General features: G+C 35.7%; 1 protein-coding gene across 2 annotated transcripts in view; it reads right to left on the bottom strand.

Annotated features, from left to right (window-relative positions):
• LOC136844995 (uncharacterized) overlaps nucleotides 1–10593 on the bottom strand; it is a 121255-nt gene that overhangs the window by 58721 nt on the left and 51941 nt on the right. The window contains exons 1-3 of one of the 2 annotated variants that reach the window (XM_067114518.1): nucleotides 3793–3926; nucleotides 3375–3479; nucleotides 2387–2766 (exon numbers count right to left, since the gene is read on the bottom strand). The gene's annotated coding sequence lies outside the window, so the exon portion shown is untranslated. Of the gene's footprint in view, nucleotides 1–2386; nucleotides 2767–3374; nucleotides 3480–3792; nucleotides 3927–10593 lie in introns of those variants that run through there. The other variant, XM_067114528.1, reaches the window with a different exon arrangement.

Below are 10593 nucleotides of genomic sequence, written 5' to 3'. Positions count from 1 at the left end.
CCTGGTTTTCAGAAATTGCTAGGTCAATTTTTGCGCTCTCTTTTCCGAAACTTTTGAATTTGGCTACCAAGGATTGTCTCGTAATCTTGATGTTCACAGTAGGTACTAGAATAATTCACGTTAACACCAAAAGTAATAATTATAAGTTTAACCAAGAAACATACGCCACATTTTAAGCCACTGGTTAACCCCGAGTAACTCTTAATCCAAGCCCATAATCGTCTATGAAATACAGAACTACTTTCCTGCTGGTAGATGAAATTAACTACGTACGAAATTTCGGCCATATGGTCCTTGCGCTAGGGTTCAGTGACCCGTTGCCGGTTATTACCCACCCTGCTTAAAATTTCAAATTTCTTATAATCCAAATCCACTTTTGACCAATAAAACGAATGTCATCTCAGGTAACACTATCACACCTGATAAAGGATACTTTGCTATGCTATCCATGTTTTTCCACTTCAGTGCAAAAATAGACACGGTTATTGGACTATGTACAGTACATGCGTACTGTAGTAGGAGCAAAATATATTCGTACCCTGCAAGTTATCTTATAGTGGCTAAATTGAATGTACTTCTTTGCCTTTTTACCTTGAAGAAATTCTACGTAATGGATATCCGGTTCATAACTGCACAAGGGCACCCGCTTACCAAATTGAAGCTACGGGTGATCAATTTTCAGGTTTTCATGTAAACCCACATAAGTAGACAGTGAAACTTCAAAGGATGGTCTGCCATGTTTTAGTCCAAGCTAAATAATTTTAGTACAGTTCGAGAAAATATATTTAACGTTATGATTCTCACACTACACTGCTGGAGCGAGCTACAGGAGTCCTTAACTAAACTTTCATAGCAGCACAGCTCTGGTGTTTTTCCAAGACCTGATTTTTCCCAAGTACTACCCATCAGCAATTACTCCCATGGTGAAGCCTTCCTAAACATACGTTTTAACTGTTTTTGTCTTAAAAGCCTTTTTACCCCATGACGTCCAAATTAATAGAAGGGGACAATAGCAAGACCAGGCTGTAGGGACATTGCATACTTCCCCGTACATCAGTCCAGTAATGTGTTAAGTGCAAGTGATTGGAATTTCGAATTTAACTACACCTTCAATCTGCTTAAAATTGAACCAGTGATTAAGGTAGCTGGCTTATGACTGGACGGCAGCAAGTTTAAACGTGGCGTACTTCTCTTAGACTTACCAAGGAAAATCATTGATTCACAGTAATGTGTTTTCATTCAACTAATTACAGACTGTTTTAAGTCAATTATACTGTACTTACACTAACCAAAACCTTAAGTTTCTTGGGATAAGCGTCTCAATCGAGAATTAAATCCACTCTCGCTCTATTCTTACCCAGGAATGAAAATCTTGTGTTCTTATCCTAATGTATCTACTCACTGGCAGCAAAATTATGCCAGATAGGGTATTCTTAACCCAAACTAGAGTGACAGCCTATCTTGTGTGACCAAAATGAAACTATCTTGTCCTTCCTATCAATAGTCGGGACCTCCGATTATTTGTGGATGGGTTTTAGTTTCGTCACGTCGGGACACATTGATACTCTAGCAGATTACTGATTATCCGGGTGGGGTATGGAGGCTAACAACAAGATCATGCTTTTTCTGGTGTCAGGCGTTGTCATTTAAAGGCCAAGTTTTAGGTTCGGCTGTTATCTAATTCAACCACAAAATTCCCTAAATGCTTCCAAGATACCGTACTTTAAAGAGTTTAATCATTCTTTAACCTTCGCTCGGTATCAGCCTATTTTAAACTCTTCGTGGTCAGTTTCAAATACACTAGCCATTCGATACTACGTGCAGTGTTGTGTAGAATATTAAAACTTCTACAAGGGTAACTATTTTGGCATAATTTCCAAGTGAAATTTCCATCATTTCACGAAGCCAATAACATTGCACATTTTAGTTATGTAATTTGAGGATTTAAGTAAGCCTATTCTGCTATCTAAGTAATTGAAGAAAAATAAGATTTTCACCCTATCCTAAACTACCGCCAAACCACTGCATTAACATACCTAGGTCATGCCTATCCAATTCAAGTCCTTATTACATACCTATCCAATGGAAGTGCTTGTACATTTAACAAGTACATAAACATTTAAAACTGACAGATAAAGGAATGTTTATGGAATACTGTAAATTTTCTTATTACACTTCAGTTATAACAATTCACACATTTACCTTTCAACTTTAAAACGGACAGATAAAGGAAGGTGTATGGAATACTGTAAAGTTTTTTTTTATTACACTTCAGTTATAACAATTCACACTACCTTTCAACTTCAAAACGGACAGATAAAGGAAGGTGTATGGAATACTAAAAAATTTTTTATTACACTTCAGTTATAACAATTCATACATTTACCTTTAAAACTTAAAAATTGACAAAATAATCATGGACGACCATCAGTTAAGACCTGCAGCAAATCCCTGCTAAAATACTTAAGCTTTGCGAGATATATTGAAGGCTTTGCGAGATATACTGAAGGCTTTGCGAGATATACTGAAGGCTTTGCGAGATATACTGAAGGCTTTGCGAGATATACTGAAGGCTTTGCGAGATATACTGAAGGCTTTGCGAGATATACTGAAGGCTAGAGTATTTGTGTAACTGACGAGCGACTGTAGTTCCTGCCTTAGCGGAGTGGCTGTGCCGTTGTAGTCCCTGGCCCGCTTGCTAAGACGTTAGCTGAACAAAATTCTCGTGCTAGCAGGCAACACCCGTTGTTAACGTACCAGCAGAACCTGTAGTTATGGAATGCAATTAGACTTAAATCCTAGTACTGCATAAAAAGCTTTTACACTTAAATGAACTGATTGTTGGAAAGCTAAACTAAAGACTTGAACACTGTAAAGATCAGTTTAACGTATGATCCATAAAAACTACCTAGGCAAACAAACCATGACTCACTAGACGATAAAGAAAAACTGGAAAATTAAAGATTGTCATTTTAATACCTGAAAAGTTTACGACAACTAACTGGGAGCACGACTGATGTCATTTTAATACCTGAAAAGTTTACGACAACTTACTGGGAGCACGACTGAACTAACTGGGAGCACGACTGAACTAACTGGGAGCACGACTGAACTAACTGGGAGCAACTTAAACAGTTTTGAAAATCTCAACTGCAATTTTTTAGTTTTCATAAATCTCTGAAGCTAACAACTTACCATGCTAAACATTACGAAAAAATAAAACTAACCCTAATCTAAATAGCAAGCCTCTCTTTTTGACGTACGTGGACAAAGTCACACGTACGTCAAGAAGAGACCCTCCCCACTTCAGGGGCCCCGCCCCTGAAATGGGGAGGTTAGGCTTGCTATGTTAAGTAAAAAAGAAAGTTGCTTACCCCTTCACTTCAATAGTTACCAACGAAGCTTAGTTGATGTCTGGAGGCCTGATTTTGGTGACAGATCCAAGTTGAACCTAAGGTCGGGCCGAAAATCTCGAAAATCTGAAAAAGAAAGACCTTTTAGTATTTCTAGAAAAGAGTTTAACGAATGGCAGTAATCTTACAAAACTCCGTACGAATATAATCATTGATAATTTATACAGAATTTAGAAAGAGTATATAATGCAGTGCAGAAGGATATTAGAAATTGAAAGTTTGAAATTAAGTTCTTAAACGTGCATCCCCGAAGAATTAAAGGAAAATAAATTATAGCGAACACCAAATAAACACCGTTATTCACATATAAACTAAAATTCGAAAAAAACTACAAAAATTACTAACGTACTCTTTAACTTAGTGTATTGTATATCCTCACCTTGACACGAAGCAAGTAGAACCACGACCTACAAGAACGCAAAATACAGACTAATAAACACTTTTAACCGTTCACGATAGCCACTAAATCACACCACTCTTAAACTGGCTGAGCATTGAAAATTTGAAACGTTAAGAAAACGAAAGGTTGACAATTGACAACTAGGGATAATAGAAGAAGGAAGTATTATTTCCCACAGGGATCCTCAAACGCTTCCTCGAATGAACGGTAGATGGCAGTAACATGCAAAGGTTGATTTTCACCATCTAAATGTGATTGAAATATCACCCAATTCTAGTATAAATGTAATAATTATCGGTTATACACTAAGATCATCATGAAACAGACCAAAGGATATCGATCTCGGATGGGAAAATTTACTTTAGGGTTGCAGGATATTTAAACGTACCACAGAAATGTAAATTGATGTTATAATTTTAAAATGCACCAAAAATTGGAAAAATCATTAACAACTCATATCGAAGTAACTCAAATAAACAAGATACGAGATCACCAATTGGAAATGAAAAAATAACGAGGAAGTGTCAAGCAATTCTCGTCCCAAAAAGTTGAATAAGTAGAAATAAGATAGAGTAACGAAATGCAAATAACTTTGGTATTTCTATAGAGAAATCATGGTTTCCTGATTCAAGCAAACAGACAGAAATACATACATTGCATATATATATATATATATATATATATATATATATATATATATATATATATATATATATATATATATATATATAGAATCTACTGGTCACTTTTCACCAGATACATATGTAATTGTAAACCTACAATGCTCTCTTAACGTCTTGAATTCTTCGCTCTTTTTTTGGATACGCTTGCCACTACAAAGCCTTAAGATCCAAGTACACTTGGTAAGATATCTTAAGGCTTTGTAGTGATAAGCGTATCCCGCCCCCACCCCCCCACTCCCCAAAAAAATAAGGATTCGAGAGTTAAATTGGGAATTGTATTATTAAAATTACATATATATACATATATACATACATATATATATATATATATATATATATATATATATATATATATATATATATATAGAGTATATGTATATATATATATATATATATATATATATATATATATATATATATATATATATATATATATATATATATAGAGAGAGAGAGAGAGAGAGAGAGAGAGAGAGAGAGAGAGAGAGAGAGAGAGAGAGTATATATATATATATATATATATATATATATATATATATATATATATATATATATATATATATATATATATATATATATAATCTATATAATGTCTGAGGCGGGAGTGAAAGGCTATGCTAATCAATTCTAAAAACTGTAACGTTCTTTGAATAAACATCAGTCATACTGATCCCCCACCCACCGTCTTCCCTGAGTAACTGACCTAACCATAGTAGCCAGAACACCAGCAAACGCAGGTTCCTTTGACTCTGTCATACAATACTCGGCTCAGCATCAATACATGACACTTATAATTAGAGCGAGCCTTACCTGGCAGCCCCAGTGAGGAACTAAGGCCACTCGCTATATTAGGACATTTCTAATTTGGAATAATTTGGCGACTTCAAATGAATATTCCAAATGGTATTCCCGTGCTCGTGGCGTTCGGAGTCCAGTTTTTCATAATTCGATTCCGCGACCGTGGTCATTAAAATGGTAATTACGAGATTAATGGAATCAAGGGTCCTAGTTTGGCTATCGCCTTTTTCTTTAGTATCATTTTCTGGACTTTGTCGTCATAACGGTAAATACGAGCTACGTGAAATTCGAGGGGCAAATATGACTACCAACATTTCCTACGTTATTTCGATAGTCATTACATTTTGGAGCACGAAGGGCATTTGATAATACATAACCGTGAAGAAGTAATCCGTTACATTGTATTTCATTACTTTTTCATGATCCTTGCTCCACATCTAAAAGTTAAAATAGATAAGAGCAAGTACTCATTTCCAAACCCTAACTAATAAATAAATGCTTAGCATAGGAAGCATTACGAGTTCGCTGTGAGCGGTTATGAGTCCCAATAAGGCCCGAGAAACCATGCATGATGCTTCAGAATCGAGTGTGCGAGACCTGAACGAGCTGTGAGAGACTGTTTGTTATTGCCCGTAATAAATGACTGCCTTCAAAGGGTCTAGTTTATCTCCGGGGTAGAACAAGATTGTCCATATCTACTTCTTTGTGAATTTTTTCTCAAGCATAACAAAAATATCGGGATTGTGTGGTGATGGTTCATGCCGGTACCATTTCTTGCGGCTTTTTTTAGGGGCTTCTGAGAAGAGGATATATAGAATTAACCACAGCTGAAGCAACCTTCCAGTTGACAGTTTTGTTCTCACTTAGCTCGTCCCTTGTCTCCCCCCTCCCTTCCCCTTCCTCCCTCCTCCAACTCCCAAATTGCATGGACAGGAAAGTTTGGATGCTTTATTTATATTCAGAAATAAAAGACAAGTAAACAGTTTGTGAGAGATTACCGCCCAGATAACAAAAAAAAAAAAAAAATATTTTAAAATTTTCAAAAGTGAAAAATTAATTATAACCATTGAAGGGTAAAATTTTTTTTTTACAAAATGTTCATAATATTTTTACAAAATGAGGCTTCATGAGAGGGAACTTTTTTACTTTTTTCTTTTTTGTTTTAGTGTGTAACCGGCGACCCTTACCCATAAACCCAATTATTGATCTTATAAACAAATTAAGAAAGAGATAAATACCGAGTGAGTAAGCCACCTGTAATTAGTAGGAAGCTGGAGGCGAAGGTGTAAATAACTTGCACAGGCGAGAGTGAAACTGAAGGAGAAACCCTTTGAAAATATCCCTGAATGAAATTCCGTTTTTGTGAATGAACGTTTCCTTACGCTTGACACGCTGCTTCTTTTGTTGATAGGAAACCGCCAGACTGCAAGTTTAGACGCTCCGTGTCCTAACTTACATCTCTTCGTTTGGTTGACGAGGAAAACAAATGTAAAACGAAAACCGTCCCAAGAGAAACGAGACGTACCCGTAGCTTGCGGTTAGCCGCATCCTAATTAATTATGGCGATAAGATCGACGGTAACCCCGTTCTAGCGCGCATGGGCAGAATGGGTCTCGCTCGGGAAAAAAATTTAAGATGCCGTGGAAAGAAGGAGGAGGGCTTCACAATTTGAACGTCTGGAGGCGCAAATGAGTGCACCAGTACATGCTTTAAATATTTATAGCGTGAGAAATTTGTCTTTATGCAGAAGGTGTTTGCAGTTCGCAAGGTCTGATTTCGTGTTCAGTTTCAGGTAAGTCGAAGAGTTGAGATGCAGCGAATATAAAGATCTTACAATTATATATATATTTATATATGTAATGTATGTATGTATGTATGTATGTATATATATATATATATATATATATATATATATATATATGTATATATATATATATATATATATATATATATATATATATATATATATATATATATATATATATATATATAAATATATATACACATATACATGTGTGTGATATATATCTATATCTATATATAAATATATAAATATATATATATATATATATATATATATATATATATATATATATACATATACAATATATATACAGTATATATTATATATATATTTTAGACGAGGCAGTGCCAAAATGGTAAAGCCTTCCGACTCTCACCAAGTCTAGGGATGCGATTGCTAGCCCCAGCAGACGCTTATATCCACTAACAAGTATAGTGAGTAGCAGGTCGAGGTCAAACCAAGGATCTCGCGAAAGCCAACTCATTGCTTTACTACAGAGAAATATACACCTTTCCTTAGACTGCCACGCTCCGCTCTCTAGTATAAGGAGACCTTAGTTACTCTGCGCGATTAACTACAAGGACTGGGCTTCCCCGTAGCAGGATAGTGCCCTCAGTACACCTCATGCGGTGCACTGTAGGCATTACTTAAGGGTCTTTGCAGCGTGCTTTCGGCCCCTAGCTGCAACCGCTTTCGTTCCTTTTACTGCACCTCCTTTCGTATTCTCTTTCTTCCGTCTTACTTTCCACCCTCTTCTAACAATTGATTCATAGCGCATCTGCGAGGTTTCCCTCCTGCTACACCTTTCAAACCTTTTACTGCCAGTTTCCATTTCAGCACTGAATGACCTCATAGGTCCCAGTGCTTGGCCTCTGGCCTGAAGCAGACTTCATTACCACTTGAGGTTTCTGGAGATGAGCGGATTCACCAGATCTCGACTTGACTAACGTTGCCGAAAGACAGCTCGTAAATGTGCTAAATAGACAGTATTCTCCTGTAATTTAGGGTAGACTGATAATATATACTCCTAATTATAGCTAAGTTTAGACTGATAATATATATTCCCAATTATAGGTAAGTTATGTTAATTAGTTCCTGACACGATCAATATCCTCTCGGTCGAGATGATAATGAAGGGTTTTCCGTTATCGGGAAACAGATTTACGTTCTATCTTCTTTCTAAGACCCTTACGATATTTACACTGTCATTATACATATCGACATTCACAATTTATCCCATGAGTATTAATGTATTTACTTTCCCCACTACTCCTTTTAATCGCAAACACTTTACAGTAAATAAATCTGGATAGTTTTCATAATCGTAGCAGGCAACTCTGATAGGATATAGGTTATCCTACTCTGTTCTTCAGCTAGTTCGGAACCAAATTTCTTCAGCGTGAAATTCCAAGTATTCGCCCGGCGAACAATAAGACTTTCCTCGCCTGAGACCATAATTTTTGCCTAAGAAAACAGTCAGCTCCAAGGTTCCTGTCCGTAGTACTTCTTCTAGTTGGCCGAGGGAGAAGATCTGTGTCAATTAATGAAAATTATTGAGACGTTTTCACTCTGAAAGTATTATGGGAAGGAGCAGACTGTTAACAACGCCTTCTTTCACAGATATGACCTAACTGATGAGTTAAATCATGGAATCGAAGGAATTTATCCTCTTCTAAATAGATTCTATGGTGTTATCCAGATAAGTTAAATTTTGTCAGAGCGAGGTGTTTCTTACAAAAAGAAAATCAGGGATGATAGGTAAAATGTGAATGTTGTCATAAAAGAACAGATAAGTAAAATTAAGTATTAACCGAACGCGCCCAAGAAAAGACATACGAAACTGATAAAGGACAGTTGGTCTGTTGGTCTTATGACACGGACATCAGGATAATGAAGATGTGAACCCTGATTCTTCTATGGGGAAAAAAGTTCTTTTTTAGACTCCTGCCTTGTGATTCTGCCTCATTGTCCTTCTTGAAATTTACTCTTCATAAAGCATTAAATGCTATGATCTGTATATTGCCCTTTGTTTTGATCTTCTAAAACTAACTGACATGTAGAATATAATACCCTTTTGTTTCTTATCTTCTCCTAAACCAGTTGCTAATCATTCAACAAGAATAAATCTGCCTGCGCTATGTTTAGCAACATTCAACAATTAAAATCTGACTGCGCTATGTTTAGCAACATTCAACAATTAAAATCTGACTGCGCTATGTTTAGCAACATTCAACAATTAAAATCTGACTGCGCCATGTTTTGCAACATTCAACAATTAAAATCTGACTGCGCTATGTTTAGCAACATTCAACAATTAAAATCTGACTGCGCCATGTTTAGCAACATTCAAGTTATTATCTGACTGCACTATGTTTAGCAACATTCAACAATTAAAATCTGACTGCGCCAAGTTCAGCTACATTCAAGTTATTATCTGACTGCACTATGTTTAGCAACATTCAACAATTAAAATCTGACTGTGCCATGTTCAGCAACATTCAAGTTATTATCTGACTAAACTATGTTTAGCAACATTCAACAATTAAAATCTGACTGCGCTATATTTAGCAACATTCAAGTTATTATCTGACTGCACTATGTTTAGCAACATTCAACAATTAAAATCTGACTGCGCCATGTTTAGCAACATTCAACAATTAAAATCTGACTGTGCACTATGTTTAGCAACATTCAACAATTAAAATCTGACTGTGCCATGTAACATTCAACAATTAGACAACATTCAACAATTAAAATCTGGCTATGTTTGCAACATTCAACAATTATATACGACTGCGCTACGTTTGTAACATTCAACAATTAAAATCTGACTGCACTATGTTTAGCAACATTCAACATTCAATTATTATCTGACTGCACTATGTTTGCCAACATTCAACGTTTAGCAATTCAAGTTATTCTGAAATGTTTAGCAACATTCTTAATTAAAATCTCTGTGCCTGTTCGCCATATTTAGACAACATTCAACAATTAAAATCTGACTGCACTATGTTTAGCAACATTCAATTAAAATTCGTAAATCTGGCTGCGCATGTTTAGCAACATTCAAGTTATTATCTGACTGCACAATTATGCTATATTTAGCAACATTCAACAATTAAAATCTGACTGCGCCAACATTCAACAAAGACTTCAGCTCAACAATTAAAATTCATATATTTAGCAACATTATTATCTGACTGCACTATGTTTAGCAACATTCAACAATTAAAATCTGACTGCGCCATGTTCAGCAACATTCAAGTTATTATCTGACTAAACTATGTTTAGCAACGCCATGTTTAGCAACATTCAACAATTAAAATCTGACTGCGCATTATATTTAGCCAACATTCAACAATTTCACTGTGCTAGTTATTATTATTATCTGACTAAACTATGTTTAGCAACATTCAACAATTAAATCACTATGTTTAGCAACATTCAACAATTAAAATCGACTGACGCCATGTTTAGCAACATTCAACAATTAAA

The sequence above is a fragment of the Macrobrachium rosenbergii genome, chromosome 2, assembly GCF_040412425.1.
Source record: "Macrobrachium rosenbergii isolate ZJJX-2024 chromosome 2, ASM4041242v1, whole genome shotgun sequence".
NCBI classification, from domain to species: Eukaryota; Metazoa; Arthropoda; class Malacostraca; order Decapoda; family Palaemonidae; genus Macrobrachium; species Macrobrachium rosenbergii.
Note: the sequence above shows the minus strand (reverse complement) of the source record. Positions and strands in the feature narration are given on the sequence as shown.